Genomic DNA, 18,007 nt, shown 5'->3' with positions numbered 1-18,007 from the left:
ACCAAGGTATTAAATACTGCGTTTCGGCCATGTAAATGAATATTGCGATTTGAGGGCTGCTGCCCCATGTGGTGGCAACGATACATTGAGGATTTCTGATTTAGAATAGTTGACTGTAAAATTGTACAGAGCACCAAGGGAAGAGGGGGCACCCTTGACGTGTGACGTTTTGAATAGAAAAGGAAGGTGAAGGGGTTCCGTTTACCCGAATACGGGCATTTGGTTTAGAGTATAGGGACATAATGGCCGCAATAAATGATGGGGGAATGCCCAGTTTAGTAAGCGTGTGCCCAAGATAGTCCCAGGAGACTCTATCAAATGCCTTCTCGGCATCTGTGCCGAGAAGTATGAGCGGGGTCTTGGATGAAGCAGCATAATGTATTGTGTGCATGACTCTATAGGCATTATGTTTGCATTCTCTACCCTTTACAAATCCTGTTTGATCTGTGTGAATTAGCCGGGGGAGGTAGCGACTAATCCATTGTGCCAGTACTTTTGCCTACAATTTTACATCTAAGTTGAGGAGCGAGATAGACCTATAGCTAGAACAGAGCGTGTGGTCCTTCCCTTCCTTGGGGAGAATAGTAATGTGGGCTTCTAGCGCTTGCGGGGAAGGGGACTACGTTTCAGCAGAGCATTGAACCATTGAGTCAATTTGGGCAATAGTGCATCTTTAAACGCCTTGTAGTAGGCCATGCTGAGCCCATCTGGACCAGGGCTCTTTCCTATCGGGAAAGACAACATAAAGTTACCAATTTCCTCAACCGTGCAAGGCTCTAGTAAGGCTTCCCCTTCTGTTTTCGAGAGGGTAGGTAAGTGTAGGGAATGGAAAAATTGAACAATGGCTCGGGATCGAGTCGAGTCGTCAGGTATGGTAGGTGGAATTTTGTACAGCTCCGTGTATTATGCTTGAAAGGCTTTCGCAATGGTCGCAGTATCAGTCACCACCTGACCCGTCTTTGAGGTAACAGATTGTATAAACGTCTTCTCCCTACGTTTTTTGATCATATCCAACATGAATCGTGCCCCTTTGTCTCCATGCATACATAAAGACCTTCTGTCGGAAGTGGACAACACTGTCTGACATGTAGATCCAATCTGTTTCAGTGGTTGCTGGTTTCAACCACTAATAAGAACAGATTTTTTACATTTATATAATTTGAACTACTCTAAAATCTGCAAAAACAGATAAAACATCTTTGACTATTGGGAATGGCTTCACAACAGTCCATATCACTCTCTGTGTCTTTATTTTGTCTCATAAAATCCCAGAATAAAACCGCTTCATGATTAAAAACTTTAACCCCTTAAGGACACATGACGTACTGGAACGTCATGTGTCCACTCCCGATCTATAACGCGGGGCCACGGCGTGGCCCCGCGTCATAGCGGTTCGGGCCCGGCCTCTAACAACGGCCGGGACCCGTGGCTAATAGCGCGCGGCATTGATCGCTGTGCCGCGCGCTATTAACCCTTTAGACGCGGCGTTCAAAGTTGAACGCCGCGTCTAAAGTGAAACCGAAAGCATGCCGGCTAGCTCAGTGGGCTGTTCGGGATAGCCGCGGTGAAATCGCGGCATCCCGAACAGCTGACAGGACAGCGGGAGGGCCCCTTCCTGCCTCCTCGCTGTCCGATCGCCGAATGACTGCTCAGTGCCTGAGATCCAGGCATGAGCAGTCATCCGGCAGAATCGTTGATCACTGGTTTCTTATGAGAAACCAGTGATCAACATAGAAGATCAGTGTGTGCAGTGTTATAGGTCCCTATGGGACCTATAACACTGCAAAAAAAAAGTGAAAAAAAAAGTGAATAAAGATCATTTAACTCCTCCCCTATTAAAAGTTTGAATCACCCCCCTTTTCCAATAAAAAAAAAAACACAGTGTAAATAAAAATAAAAATAAACATATGTGGTATCACCGCGTGCGGAAATGTCCGAATTATAAAAATATATCATTAATTAAACCGCTCGGTCAATGGCGTGCGCGCAAAAAAATTCCAAAGTCCAAAATAGTGCATTTTTGGTCACTTTTTATATCATTTAAAAATGAATAAAAAGTGATCAATAAGTCCTATCAATGCAAAAATGGTACCGTTAAAAACATCAGATCATGGCGCAAAAAATGAGCCCTCATACCGCCCCATACACGGAAAAATAAAAAAGTTATAGGGGTCAGAAGATGACAATTTTAAACGTATTAATTTTCCTGCATGTAGTTATGATTTTTTCCAGAAGTCCGACAAAATTAAAACTATATAAGTAGGATATCATTTTAATTGTATGGACCTACAGAATACATATCAGGTGTCATTTTTACCGAAAAATGTACTACGTAGAAACGGAAGCCCCCAAAAGTTACAAAACAGCGTTTTTTTTTCAATTTTGTCGCACAATGATTTTTTTTCCCGCTTCACCATAGATTTTTGGGCAAAATGACTGACGTCATTACAAAGTAGAATTGGTGGCGCAAAAAATAAGCCATCATATGGATTTTTAGGTGTAAATTTGAAAGAGTTATGATTTTTTAAAGGCAAGGAGCAAAAAACGAAAATGCAAAAACGGAAAAACCTCCGGTCCTTAAGGGGTTAAGGCCATGTTCACAGGGGGGAATTTCTGTGTTGAATTCTGCTTTGGAATTCTGTGCGGAGATTCCGATGCAGAAGAGTCCTGTTGAATTCAAAGGGATTCTGCTGCGCTGTGCACATGGCAGAATTTCCGTGGCAGATGTTTATGTCACGAAGATTTTCCATACAGACATTCCAACATGTGAACATAGCGTAAGAATCAGTAAAGATTTGCCACATTCTTCCACACCACTTGAGCATAAAAACTATTCAAAAAATCACAGAGATCTCACCCCTCCCGCCATTATATCTCTCTTCCTGGCACTGGGATCTCCACATAACCCTCACAGAGGATGAGAGGAGTTTTGTTCTACTCAACTCTCGCGGCTTCTTAAGGTGGATTAAAACACAAGAAAATAATTTTAACCTCTTTATGACCCAGTGATTATTTTTGTTTTGGCTCACTTTTTTCACATTCTAAGATCCATATGTTTTTTTTATTTTTCTACTGATGAAGTTGGATTAGGGCTTCTTTTTTTTGGAACAATTTGTACTTTTCATTAGCGCACTTTATTTTATCATTTAGTGTATTACGGAGCCAGAAAAAATAATATGTGTAAGGCAAAATTTTAAAAAAATATGAAATTGACCAATTTTGTGGGGCAATATTTTTTTTTAGGTCGCATAAAAATGTAAATCTTACATGCTAACTTTATTCTATTGGTCAGTACGATTCTGATGATATCAAACTTGGGTAATTTTTGTTTCGTATTAGGGTAAAAAAAAAATTAAAACTTAAAAAAAAAAGCCTGTCCAATGCCATGTTCTGACACCTATAACTTTTTTCAACTTATGGAGCTATGTTAGGCTCTACGTTTCTACTTTTTTCTGGCTTTTTTTTGCATTTGAGTGGAAGTTGCATTTTTTCCCCTTTGGTCTTTTTTTGGTACCCAAAATTTATAGGGTATAAACAATAAAAAAAAAAAAAAAGATACAGTAGTCATGGTCAAAATTTTTATTTTTTTATAACAAAATTTTCATAAATTTATAATAAAGTGTGTATGTGTGTTTCACTTTTTTTTTCTCTTTTTTAAAAAACATTTTTTAGGTAGTACTACTACTCCCACTCTGTGCACTATACTCCAGCCAGTGATGTGAATAGAACATCACTCATTCATATTTTCTGCCCAGAGTGGGGATTGGTCAGATGGTTGCAGCTAGTACTACTATTCCCAGCATGGAACAGACTGTACTAATAGACATATCTCCTGATGTGATCGTCCATAATATAGCAGAGATGCGGAGTGGCTCTATGCAGCGCTCGCATCTCTGCACTATACTCCAGCCAGTGATGTGAATAGAACATCATTCATTCATATTTTCTGCCCAGAGTGGGAATTGGTCAGATGGTTGCAGCCAATCACAGCTCTCAGCGGGAAATATGAATGAGTGATGTTCTTGTGGTCTCCCGGCACTGTATTTAATACTGTGCCTTAGTTATTAGTCCCCAAAGTTAGAGTCCCTAGGACTGTCGGGGTTGCTTCCCTAATTAACCCCTAGTTACCCCTTAGTAACTTCATATTTATAAATATAATCTATATGAATATATGTATATGGTATTTCTCACTTGTTTTAGCGTTGCAGGACCTGCGTGTCATGTGACCGCGTTACAGAACTCTATGGTTTTGCTAAAGGACCTTTGGTGGTTCTAGTCAGGTGATCACCCACAATCCATTGTAACGGTGAGTGACAGCTTATGTGGACCAATCCAAAATGGCCAGCCCCTGCCCATGTAAGGGAGCTGCGCCATTTTGTCGCTCTCTTGGGTTGCTGACTCTGGACGAGGTAGGACCTCCGCAGCTTACAAGACAATTACTAGGCCAAAACCTTTCGGCCTAGGCCTGCGCTAGAGACGGATAGTTCTTACAATTCCCCGCTATCTCCGCAAGATCTCTGGACCTAATCTAACCCCTAAATCCAGCGGATCTATGCAAGTACAATCCTCCTAATCTTCAGAGAACTTTCCGGTCCTAAGCAACTGTCAGTCACTGCTGTGCTGTCTATATAGACTCTGTTATTTGGATTGTTACCGATACTGCATGTACAGAAAATCTTCAGTAAAGTTCCTGCAAGTTTTAAGTTCCGCACTGCTGTGGACAATCCATTTATTTTACACTCACCTATCGCTCTTGAGAAGGGGGGCGATAGGCCCAGCATTACGACAGAGTTTTAACCCTCACCCTGGTGTCACGAGTGACAAGGGTTAACAGCGCCCTTTATTATACAGAACTGCAACACCCCATATACCCTACAACCCCAGGCTATCACATTCTATTCACATCACTGGCCGGAGTATAGTGCAGAGATTCGAGCGCTGTATAGAGCCACTCTGCATCTCTGCAATAGATAGGACGATCGCATCGGGTGTCAGGAGTGATACCCACTGTGATCTGCCCTTAATTGCAGGTACTGCTTTTCCCAACATGGAGCACACTCTGCTCCATTTTGGGAGTAGCAGTACCTGCAGTTAAGGAAAGATCAGAGCGGATATCGCTACTGACACCCGCTGTGATCCTCCAGTATAATGCATAGATGCGGCCGGACGCTCTTCTATGGTTCCCTGCACTGCCGTATATATACACCTATTCATATTTCCCACCGAGAGTTGTGATTGGCTGGAACCATCTGACCAATCACAGCTCTCTGCGGGAAATATGAATAGGTGTATATATACAGCAGTGCAGGGGACCATAGAAGAGCGTCCAGCCCCATCTATAAATTATACAGAAGGATGGCAACAGATTCGGGTGATCTGTCAATTAGTACAGGTACTACTACTCCCATCACGGAACAGTGTGTTCTGGAGTCCGGCTGGAGACAGGGGACAGATCTGTGGAAGAAGTTCTCACCTTGTCCCAGTTGGTCTGAAGCTTATCCGCTGCTCCTCCTCAGTCCAGACTCCCTCGGGCCAGCGTGAAGTGAGGGCGGAAGCAGGCTTTAGTGACATAGCACCCGCTGGGGCATGCCCACATCCTCCTGCCGGCAGCTCACTGAATGTGAGCAAGAAGAAAGGTAAGATACAGAGCTTTTTAAAGCTCTTAAAAAAGATTTAAGGGCGGGGGGGGTTGGGTGTAGTTAGGGAACATAGCCTGAGTTAGTTTAGAAAATACTATTTAGTGACAGGTACTATTTAATAGTTCGGACAATTACAAACACAGCGATATAAAATATATTTCTTTTCTTTTCTTTTACAGTGTTTTATTTGAACAATGGGAAAATGGGGGTGATTTGAACTTTTAATGGGGGGAGGATTTTTTTTATATTTTTAAAGGCAATTTTTAATTCTTTTTTTTTTTTTTTACACATTTTTTGCTTCCAGGGACCTATCATAAGCCATCATTAGGTGGCTTATATAGATAATTGTAATACTATTAATCTATGTTTTCAGCACTCAATTGTTGCCAAAGGTAGCCTTAAAGCATACCTATCATATCCCAAAAAAATAAAAAAACTGCGTTACTCAGTACCTCACCCTGATCATGTACATCTAAGTTTTATGTGTTTAGCCCCTATATTTCTAATGAAAACAGTTTACATCAGTTGTAGTCTGTTCTCATTGTCAGGATCCGGGTTGGTAGTGGGATGAACACGGGAGTGGATCCTCTGTGTCAGTGAGGCGATGGCGTGGGCCGTACCAGGGGAACGGAATCTAAGGGGTTACTGGTCTTCACCAGAGCCCGCCGCAAAGCAGGATGGACTTGCTGCGGCAGGTAACCCCCAGGTCGTTCCACCCGATAGCGACTCAACCTCACTGACTGCTGAGATAGGCGCGGTACACAAGGACTAGGCAAAGGCAAGGTCGGACGTAGCAGAAGGTCTGGGCAACGGTTCGTAGTCAGGGGCATCGGCAAAGGGTCTGGATACACAGGCAATAGGCACACAGGAACGCTTTCACTGGCACTAAGGCAACAAGATCCGGCAAGGGCAGGAAGGGGAAGTGGGTTTTTATGTGTAGGGAGTGATTAGGAACTGATTGGGCCAGGCATCAATTAATGGTGCACTGGCCCTTTAAATCTGAGAGACCCGGCACGCGCGCGCCCTAGAGAGCGGGGCCGCGCACGCCGGGACTGAGCCGGAGGACGGGGCAGGTGAGATGATCGGGATGCGACCCGCAGGCAGGCACGTCCCGCCACGCGGATCGCATCCCCACCGGGGGACACAGAGCAGCGCTCCCGGTCAGCGAGTCTGACCGGGGAGCTGCAAGGATGAACAGGACGCCACGAGCGCTCCGGGGGAGGAGCGGGTTCCGGAGCGCTCGGCGTTACACTCATCTTTTCACAGGCAGGGGGCGGGTCCCTCTTCTGCCCTCACTCTACATGACTGAATTTCCTCCCTCACTGCGTGTCACTGAGCCAATCACTGCAAGCTGCTCTGTAACCCTTTCCTCTCTGGATCTCCTCATCAAATCACTGCAGGCTGCTCTGTAACCCTTTCCTCTCTGGATCTCCTCATCAAATCACTGCAGACTGCTCTGTAACCCTTTCCTCTCTGGATCTCCTCATCAAATCACTGCGGGCTGCTCTGTAACCCTTTCTTCTCTGGATCTCAATATGCAATATGTAAGAGGAGCAGTGGATTATATATATAATCATCTGCTCCTCTTTCATATTGCATAAGATAATGTGTGTTGGGGACTACAAATCCCAGCCAGTCATGCAGTCACATAATATCTTATGCAATATGTAAGAGAATCAGAGGATAATATATATAATCCTCTGCTCCTCTTACATATTGCATAATGGGACTACAAATCCCAGCCAGTCGTGTACTCCGACTGGGATAGCACTATAGCCCCAGGCAGTACCTGTGACGAACAAACAGCTGAAGCACGGCGTGGGAATACATGCCTATGTTTATCCTTGTGCTGAGTGACAGGTCGGGAGCTTGCACAGAGCCTTCTAAAGCCCACCCTCATTTCCTGTACTCCGACAGGCCAGGAGTGTTGCCACTGTCGGTTTTCACATAGCGACTTTTTTATGAGGACCCCTAGTGGCCACTTTTATACAGGCGATTTTAAAGGTAAATCAATGAAAAAATAATTGAATGTATTTACAAATATACATATTTTACAGTGCTCTATTGTATTTAACCCCTTAAGGACGCAACCCGTTTTCAAATTAAGGACTGAGCCCTTTTTCGCAATTCTGACCACCGTCGCTTTACGAATTAATAACTCGAAAACGCTTTTACCGAATATTCTGATTCTGTGATCGTTTTTTCGTGACATTCGACTTTATTTTGGTGGTAAATTTTCGGCGTTGCTTTAATCCTTTTTTGGTGAAAAATCCCCAAATGTCATGAAAATTTTGAAAATGTTGCCTTTTTCTAACTTTGAAGCTCTCTACTTGTAAGGAAAATGGATATTTCCAATAAATTTAATTTGTATTCACAAATACAATATGTCCACTTTATGTTGGCATCATAAAATGGACATATTTTTGTTTTTTGAAAAAAGTAGAGCAGCAATTTATAAAAATTTGCAAAATCTGACAGATGTTACAGAACTACAACTCCCAGCATGCCTTGGCAGTCTAGGCATGCTGAGATTTGTAATTTTGCAACATCTGGAGGGCTACCATTTGGGCACCACTGTAACAGTGGTCTCCAAACTGTGACCCTCCAGATGTTGCAAAACTACAACTCCCAGCATGCCCAGACAGCCTTTGGCTGTCTGGGCATGCTGGGAGTTGCAGTTTGGCCTTCCTAGTGGTTGCCACAGTAAAGATCACTTTACTTTCACTTTCATCCCCCCCCCCCCCCCCCCGTAGTTTCCCTACCTGAGCCAGGATCCAGCAGTCTCCAGCGATGATCGGGGGTCCCCAGGCATCTTCTCCTCCAGGTACCGGCCTCCATCTTCTCCCCACGTTCCCCTCGACATCCAGGGGTGGGCAGAACGGACTGTCTTGCCCTGCCATTGGCCAGAATCAGTTCTGACCAATGGCAGTGGATAGGAGGAGATCGCAGCACTGCAACCTCGCTCCTATCCCTCAGTATAATCAGGGCTGTCACTGACAGCTCCGATCATCCCTATTTTCCGGATGATTGGGTCACCAGAGACCCAATCAGCCCGGAATAGCAGAAAATCGCATGTCTCAATTGACATGCGATTTTCTGCGATCGCCAACGTGGGGGGGGTCTCAGGACCCCCCTCGGCGATGTGCCAGGATGCCTGCTGAATGATTTCAGCAGGCATTCCAGTCCAGTCCCCAACCGGCTAGCGGCAGGGACCAGAATTCCCACGGGCGTATGCATACGCCCCACGTCCTTAAGTACTCGGGATGCAGGGTGTATGCATACGCCCGATGTCCTTAAAGGTTAATAATGAAAGTTTTGTGACAGTGGCCATTTAAGCCAGCTCCAAAGTCCGTCATTACCGGCAGATGTCTGCTGCTGATAGCAGTAGGGATCTGCTGGTTATGATGCGTACCCGACATGCGGGTCTGCGTCATATTCCCCTCACCTGACCCATGACATCGCGGCATGTCATAAGTCGGGAAGGGGTTAAACTCCTCACCTGCTGGTATAACATTCCTGAATGACTACACCACATGGGTCTTTCGGACTCGAAGCTGTGCTGGCGTTGTCAGGAGCAGATAGGTACCTTGTCCTATTTTTGAGGGGACTGTTGCTTGATTCAACCTTTCTGGAGGGAGGGGGAGGGAGTGATCTATCAGGTTAGCTCCTCTAATATCACACTAAAATAATTCCCTGGAAAAAGATCCCATTCAATAAAAGCAAACAGAAAACTTGAAAATGATGAGAAATTGATATGAAAAGTCGATAGAAAACTTTTAAAAATGAATACGTTTAATTTGTTAAAATTGTAATGTCCTTAAAGTGGTACTCCGGTAGAAAACTATTTTTTTTAAATACACTGGTGCCAGAAAGTTAAACAGATTTGTAAATGACTTCTATTTAAAAATCTTAATCCTTCCAGTACTTATTAGCTGTTGTATGTTCCAGAGAAAGTTGTGTAGTTCTTTCTAGTCTGACCACAGTGCTCTCTTCTGCCACCTCTGTTTGTGTCAGGAACTGTGCGGAACAGGAGAGGTTTACTATGGGGAATTGCTCCTGTTCTGGACAGTTCCTAGTATGGACAGAGGTGTCAGCAAAGAGCAATGTGGTCAGACAGAAAAGAACTACACAACTTCCTCTGTAGCATACAGCAGCTGATAAGTACTGGAAGGATTAAGATTTTTTTCATTGAAGTAATTTACAAATCTTTTTAACTTTCTGGCACCAGTTGATTTAAAAAAAAATGTTTTCCCCCGGAGGTACACCTTGACGCCCTGGTACTTAAGGACCAAGGACGTACCGAGGACCGAAACGGGGTGACTGCTGATATCTATCAGCAGGCACCCCGTGAAAATGCCCAGGAGGGTCCTGAATTCACGCCGGCGATTTGCAGCGATTCTGGGTCATATGGGTCTCTGGTGACCCGGAAAATAAGGGGGATCGGGGTTGTCCAAGACACCCACGATACCCCTGAAGGGATAGGAGTGAGGTGGCAGGGGTGCTACCCCTCCTATCCCTGCTATTGGTCATTCAGAAGTGACGACCAATAGCAGAGCGGGGGCAGGGGGGTTAACGTTCGGTTCCCCCGCTCTGCCCACCCACTGTTGTCCGGTGAAACCGACAGGAACCAGCGCCGAAGGGCAACTTACCATCGGCGGCGGCGGCAATTGGCAGCGGCAGTGGGTGGCGATTAGCGGCAGCAGAGGACAGCGATACGGCTCCCTGGATCCTACGGAAGCCAGTTAGTTGCCTAGCAACATCTGGAGGGCTACAGTTTGGAGACCACTAAACAGTGGTCTCTAAACTGTAGCCCTCCAGATGTTGCAAAACTGCAACTCCCAGCATGTCCAGACAGCTGTTTGGGCATGCTGGGATTTGTAGTTTTGCAACAGCTGGAGGGCTACAGTTTGGAGATCACTGTGCAGTGGTCTCTAAACTGTAGACCTCCAGATGTTGCAAAACTGCAAATCCCAGCATGCCTAAACAGCAAACAGCTGTCTCTGCATGCTGGGAGTTGTAGTTGGGTACCTCCAGCTGTTGCATAACTACATCTCCCAGCAAGCCCTTCGGTGATCAGTACATGCTGGGAGTTGTAGTTTTGCAACAGCTGGAGGCACGCTGGTTGGAAAATACTGAGTTAGGTAACAGAAACTAACTGAAGATTTTCCAACCAGTGTGCTTCCAACTGTTGCAAAAGTACATTCACACAGGCGGGCTTACATTACGTTTCCTGCTTGAAGTTTGAGCTACAGCAAATTTTTCACCACAGCTCCTAGCGGGAAACTCACCGTAACCCGCCAGTGTGAATGTACCCTAAAAACACTACACTACACTAACACATAATAAAGGGTAAAACACTACATATATACCCCCTTACACTGTCCCTCCCCCCCAATATAAATGTAAAATGTTTCGTATGGCAGTGTTTACAAAACGGAGCCTCCAGCTGCTGCAAAACTACAACTCCCAGCATGCACAGTCTGTCAGTACATGCTGGGAGTTGTAGTTTTGAAACAGCTGGAGGTTTGCCCCCCTCATGTGAATATACAGTGTAAATTTACAGGGGCGGGTTTACAGTGAGTTTCCTGCTTCAAGTTTGAGCTGTGGACCCCCCCCCCACATGTGACCCTATTTTGGACACTACACCCCTCATGTAATGTAATAAGAGATACAGTGAGCATTTTTGGAACAGTGGTCCGTGAAAATGAAAAATGTAATTTTTCATTTGCACAGCCCACTGTTCCAAAGATCTGTCAAATGCCAGTGGGGTGTAAATACTCACTGCACCCCTTATTAAATTCTGTGAGGGGTGTAATTTCCAAAATGGGGTCACATGTGGTGGGGTCCACTGTTCTGGCACCATGGGTGGCTGTGTAAACCCACATGGCCCCTGACTTCCATTCCAAACAAATTCTTTCTCCAAAAGCTCAATAGCGCTCATTCTCTTCTGAGCATTGTAGTGCGCCAGCAGAGCAATTGACGTCCACACATGAGGTATTTCCATACACACATGGGTTACACATTTTGTGGGTAATTTTCTCCTATTACCCTTTGTAAAAATGTAAAAATTTTGGGAAAAACCAGCATTTCAGTGAAAACATTTTTTTACTCGAGAGAAATTGGGTTTCAAATTTTGGAGGGCTTTTTTCTGTTATTGCTGCTGAACTTTGAAGCCCTCTGATGTCTTCCAAAAGTAAAAACATGTCAACTTTATGATGAAGACATAAAGTAGACATATTGTATATGTGAATCAATATATCATTTATTTGGAATGTCTATTTTCCTTACAAGTAGAGAGATTAAAAGTTAGAAAAATGCAAAATTTTCCATTTTTTCATCAAATTTTGGAATCTTTCACCAAGAAATGATGCAAGTATCGACAAAAATATACCACTAACACAAAGTAGAATATGTCTTGAAAAAACAATCCCAGAATCAGAATGAAAAGTAAAAGCATCCCAGAGTTATTAATGCTTAAAGTGACAGTGGTCAGATGTGCAAAAAACACTCTGGTCCTTAAGGTGAAAATGGGTTGGGTCCTTAACCCCTTAAGGACCAAGGGCGTACAGGTACGCCCTTGGTCCTGCTCTCCTGATATAACGCGGGGTTACACAGTAACCCCGCGTCATATCGCGGCGGGCCCGGCGTCATAGTGAAGCCGGGACCCGCCTCTAATAGCGCGCAGTGCCGATCGCGGCACCGCGCGCTATTAACCCTTTAGCCGCGCGCTCAGAGCTGAGCCGCGCGGCTAAAAGTGAAACCGAAAGTGGCCGGCTAGCTCAGTCGGGCTTTTCGGGATAGCCGCGGCTAATCGCGGCATCCCGAACAGCTGACAGGACAGCGGGAGGGCCCCTACCTGCCTCCTCGCTGTCCGATCGCCGAATGACTGCTCAGTGCCTGAGATCCAGGCATGAGCAGTCATGCGGCAGAATCGTTGATCACTGGTTTCTTATGAGAAACCAGTGATCAGCATAGAAGATCAGTGTGTGCAGTGTTATAGGTCCCTATGGGACCTATAACACTGCAAAAAAAAAGTGAAAAAAAAAAGTGAATAAATATCATTTAACTCCTCCCCTATTAAAAGTTTGAATCACCCCCCTTTTCCAATAAAAAAAAAAACACAGTGTAAATAAAAAGAAAAATGAACATATTTGGTATCACCGCGTGCGGAAATGTCCGAATTATAAAAATATATCATTAATTAAACCGCTCGGTCAATGGCGTGCGCGCAAAAAAATTCCAAAGTCCAAAATAGTGCTTTTTTGGTCACTTTTTATATCATTTAAAAATGAATAAAAAGCGATCAATAAGTCCTATCAATGCAAAAATTGTACCGTTAAAAACTTCAGATCACGGCGCAAAAAATGAGCCCTCATACCACCCCATACACGGAAAAATAAAAAAGTTATAGGGGTCAGAAGATGACAATTTTAAACGTATTAATTTTCCTGCATGTAGTTATGATTTTTTCCAGAAGTCTTAAAAAATCAAATCTATATAAGTAGGGTATCATTTTAATCGTATGGACCTACAGAATAAAGATAAGGTGTCATTTTTACCGAAAAATGTACTACGTAGAAACGGAAGCCCCCAAAAGTTACAAAACTGCGTTTTTTTTTCAATTTTGTCGCACAATGATTTTTTTTTCCGTTTCACCGTAGATTTTTGGGCAAAATGACTGACGTCATTACAAATTAGAATTGGTGGCGCAAAAAATAAGCCATCATATGGATTTTTAGGTGCAAAATTGAAAGAGTTATGATTTTTTAAAGGCAAGGAGCAAAAAACGAAAATGCAAAAACGGAAAAAACCCCGGTCCTTAAGGGGTTAAAGAGTAGCTCCCACCGCCCTTTTTCTTATTTTCTGTCCCTGCCTATTGCCAATCTATAGTCCCTGCCTTTAATTTTTTTTTTTTTTACTAGATTCAAAATGCCTTTTTGTCTTCCTGGTAGTGTGCTCACTTAACAGGCAGACTTCCCCGGCAGGCACGACGTCACTGATGCCTGGGGGGGCCGACTTCCATCTATTGGCTGTCAAGGTATGCTGGGAGTTTTAGTGGGGAAACAACTGGAGGCACCCTGTGGTGAAAACAGTATGTGTGTTATGGCGATGGTCGCAGCTGCTGCTCATCCCTCTCCCCCAAGCCCCGCCGCACAATCCCGCTCCGCCCCTCCACCCGCCTGCCCGAAAAAGACTAAAGAACAGGGGGAAATTCCATCACACACCGGGGCCGGCGTGCGAGGCCAGGGAGCCTGCGCGCATCCTCATAGTTCAAAGTGCTTGCTCCCTCCTGTCTGATTGACTGGCAGGGAGCGAGCGCAGCCTGACTGAATTGGACCGATGCCCGGCCGGGATTCATCTGTGACGTCACAACAGGCTACAGACGGCCACTAGGAGGGAGACACCTAGTGGCCGGATTTCACACAGTACTTTATTTTAATTACAAAAAAAAAAAAGTTCATGACAGTGACCATTTAAGGGGTTAAGGATATCCCCCATGGTAATTTTTTAGCCAAAGACAGGAAGGAGAAGCAGAAGTCCTTTTATTTTCAGAATAAAATAACTGGGGTGTAGGAAAGGAAAAAGAGGTGGGGGGGGGAACAAGAAAAGAAAAGTAATGCAAATAAACAAAACATATATTATATATGCCATTACAATAAGCAGTGGCAAAGCAGGAGTAATATAAAGGCACTAAGCTGTAGCAATATATACCACTAAACCTTTAGATAAAAAAATTCCATTCATTTTTCATCCACTTCTGGTTTTGGCTAGAATTTAATGCAGAGGCAGTCAAAAAAAAAAGCAACAAACCCCCCCAAAAAAACAACTGAATACTAGAAACCTCATCGGAACACAAGAGTGGTCGGACATCCACATGACATCCCTTATTCTGTCGTCTTGATTTCTTACAGAAGGGCCATTTTATCTCCCCACTAGATCAGGTCAATGAGGGCTCATCCTGTCATTTAGAGGGTTATTTTATGATGACTCCTATTCAACAGGCTGTGAACATACAGGAATTGCTGGTTTTGGATACCAGTCTTGAGAGGTTTTCTATTAAGGGTTAGATTATTCCTAAAAATGACAGCAAATAACTGATTGTGATTTGCATAGTATTTTACATTTTATGGCTGTCAAAACCAATGATCAACATTTAGCACAGTATTTATTTCTGTTTATACAGTACGTAACCAATGCTTCTAAGCAGACAGATTCGTGAACAGAATAAACATGGGTATATTAAACATATTTAGACAAGCCCTGAAAAAAAACTTTCCTTTACAGTAGACTACAGTGTGCTATGGCCTGTGTACTTTATTTATTACAAATACAGTGATGGTATTGTGGTGTCCCGGTACCATATCCTATCCGGTACCTGTGTATATAGGTCCCCTTAGCCAGAGTCCCTAGGACGTTGGGGTCCTTATTGTTTAGTTCACCCCTATTCACCTCTCATCCAGATAGTAGTTGTCCAGTAACCATTTGGGATTTATATCTATAGGATTGTATAAATGTAAATAAATAGTTAATTACCTGTCCATAGCGTAGCAGGACCTGCGGGTCATGTGATCAGGTGAACTCTATGGTTTTGTGCTTCAGGACCTTTGGAGGCCCCTATGACGTATATATATCTCCCATCACTCCTTGTAACGGTGAGTGACAGTTAATTAGACCAGTGAAAACGGCCCTGCCCCTGCCCATATAAGGGAGCGGCGGCCAAAAGTCAAGGTCTGCAGCAACTGTCAGTCATTGCACTATATAGAGACTGTAATCTTGAGACTGTTATTGTGCATTGGATGTACCGCAAGCCTTTCAGTAAAGTTATCCAAGTTCAAGTTCAAGTACCTTGTGGACCTTAAGTAATTTTATACATGCACCTATCGTTACTGGGAAGGGTGGCGATAGGCCGGAGAATTACCTCAGCATACTAGCCCTCAGCCTGGCGTCATGAACTATAGGGTTAACATTAACCCCTCATCTATCACAACACCCCAACTACCAAGGCATACCACAAAGCCTTTTTGGCGTTGCACGAACAGGATTCGGGTGTGTGACTACTACAGTCGCCACTAGTGAAACTGTACTCCCCCCCCCAGAAATGAACTTTATTCATGTACTGTGACTTATACTCTGGAGTAAGGGGTTGCGCACACGGTGCTGTGTGGAGGAAGTGCGCATGTAAAGTAAAGGGGAGGCGAACAGTACAGCGGAGCTACAAGCTGTGAAAGGAAGTACTGAAGTTAGCGCGGGGCCTCCCAGAAACCCCGCCCACCGAAGCCCGCGGTGCCGCGGCGGCCATTTTGTTGGAGTCTAGTGCCGAAGACCAACAAAGAGAGCAAGTTCAGCATGGGAAAAGGCGCAGAGTGCGACAAAGAATGGGAAGCTGCAAAGAGCCGGAACAGTACGGGACTTTGAGACACCAGATTGCTGAATTGAAGTCCTATATAGAATCACTCAGCTGCCGATAAACGCATTCAAATTTCAATTAAAAGCTGTTGAGTTTCAAGTCACCGCCCTCAAGTTTGAAATTTACGCTCTCAAGTTCAAGATTAGAGAACAACTGCGTATCTCCTTGGGACCTAGGAATTCAAGATCTATTTAAAGGGCCAACATACCAAATACAGAAATGTCAGAACCTGCAGCCTCACAGTCCCCATCTGAACAGCAAGCGGGCGATGCTCCAGTGGCCCCACCAATGGGGTCTCCACCCCAAGTCAGAAGGGTGCTGCCATCTTTCCCAACACCTTCTACTTCACAAAGACGTACTCTACCTGTGATTCCAGCAAGACCTCCATCACTGGCGGAGCAAGACCCAGCAAGTCCACCTCTAGTCTCTCCCTATGTGTTGGGAGCCCCTGTTGCTGCACCTGTCTTCTTGAGGAATCCTGTGCTTACCACCTACAATGGTGACCCTTTTACATTGAGAGACTTTATGCATTACCCCCTCACCAACAGATACAGCTGCTTCTGGGACAGCTCCAGGGACCCGCCTTGGAAGAACTTCGCCGGCGGCTGATAAAGCCACAGTGGGACAGATTTTTGAAGGACTCTCTCAAGTGTTTGAATCTCTTTCTCCCTCAGAGGTACGCCTCAGACTATATGAACAACGTCAGAAGCCGGGTGAGACCCTCAGAGCATATGCAGTAGCTTTACAAAGTGCATTAGAGGCGGAACAGAAGTTGGACAGCATCACGCCTGATCAGAGCAATCGAGTACTGATGGACCGTTTTATAGAAGGGGCACTGAACTAATGGGAAAAGGCTCAACTTAGGATGCTGGCTCTGCAAAATCCCGACATGGCCTTCCCAGCTTTTAAGAGACTAGCGGTTAAGGTAATTGTTACGCCGAGCGCTCCGGGTCCCCGCTCCTCCCCTGTTCGCAGCTCCCCGGTCAGACCCGCTGACCGGGTGCGCTGCGATAATGTCCCCAGCCGGGATGCGATTTGCGATGCGGGACGCGCCCGCTCGCGGTGCGCATCCCGACCCGCTTACCAGACTCGTTCCCCATCTGTGCTGTCCCGGCACGCGGCCCCGCTCCCTAGGGCGCGCACGCGCCGGGTCTTTGCGATTTAAAGGGCCGGTGCACCACTGATTGGCGCATGGGTTTTAATTAGTGTCTTCACCTGTACACTTCCCTATAATACCTCACTTCCCCTGCACTTCCTTGCCGGATCTTGTTGCCATTGTGCCAGTGAAAGCGTTCCTTGTGTGTTCCTAGCCTGTGTTCCAGACCTCTTGCCGTTGCCCCTGACTACGATCCTTGCTGCCTGCCCTGACCTCCTGCTACGTCCAACCCTGCTCTTGTCTAATCCCTTGTACCGCGCCTATCTCAGCAGTCAGAGAGGTTGAGCCGTTGCCGCTGGATACGACCTGGTTGCTACTGCCGCTGCAAGTCCATCCCGCTTTGCGGCGGGCTCTGGTGAAAACCAGTAGCAACTTAGAACCGGTCCACCGACACGGTCCACGCCAATCCCTCTCTGACACAGAGGATCCACCTCCAGCCTGCCCGAATCCTGACAGTAATAGAGTCGGGACCTCAGACAGAAGAGACTAGTGTTCCCGTTACCGAATTTCCAGGGCCTTCGCCCCAGCCGCCTGTCCCTTCTCAATCTGCCCCGTCAACACCTTCTTCTAGCCCTTGGACAGCTGACTTACAAGACATCAAACAGGACATTGAACAGTTAGCCAAGGCCTTTAAAGAGATGGCTGTACGGCCAAATCCTCCTAGATCTGCAACACCACCACCTAAGAAAGTTGACCCTCGCCCTGTTGGTCCACCTAGCACCCCTCCTGTGAGACCATCTGGGGGTCAGAGACCCGTCTGTAGTTATTGCAACAAGAATGGACACTGGAAGAGCCAATGCTGGG

General features: G+C 45.3%; 1 long non-coding RNA gene across 1 annotated transcript in view; it reads right to left on the bottom strand.

Annotated features, from left to right (window-relative positions):
- Nucleotides 1-15,303, bottom strand: part of LOC130360836 (uncharacterized) — a 51,736-nt gene extending 36,433 nt beyond the window's left edge. Inside the window, exon 1 of the long non-coding RNA XR_008890818.1 lies at nucleotides 15,174-15,303. This is a non-coding gene — a long non-coding RNA (uncharacterized LOC130360836). The remainder of the gene's footprint in view (nucleotides 1-15,173) is intronic.
- Between the last annotated feature and the right edge of the window lie 2,704 nt (nucleotides 15,304-18,007).

Source organism: Hyla sarda, chromosome 3, assembly GCF_029499605.1.
Source record: "Hyla sarda isolate aHylSar1 chromosome 3, aHylSar1.hap1, whole genome shotgun sequence".
NCBI classification, from domain to species: domain Eukaryota; kingdom Metazoa; phylum Chordata; class Amphibia; order Anura; family Hylidae; genus Hyla; species Hyla sarda.
This window is presented reverse-complemented; position numbering and strand designations above follow the sequence as displayed.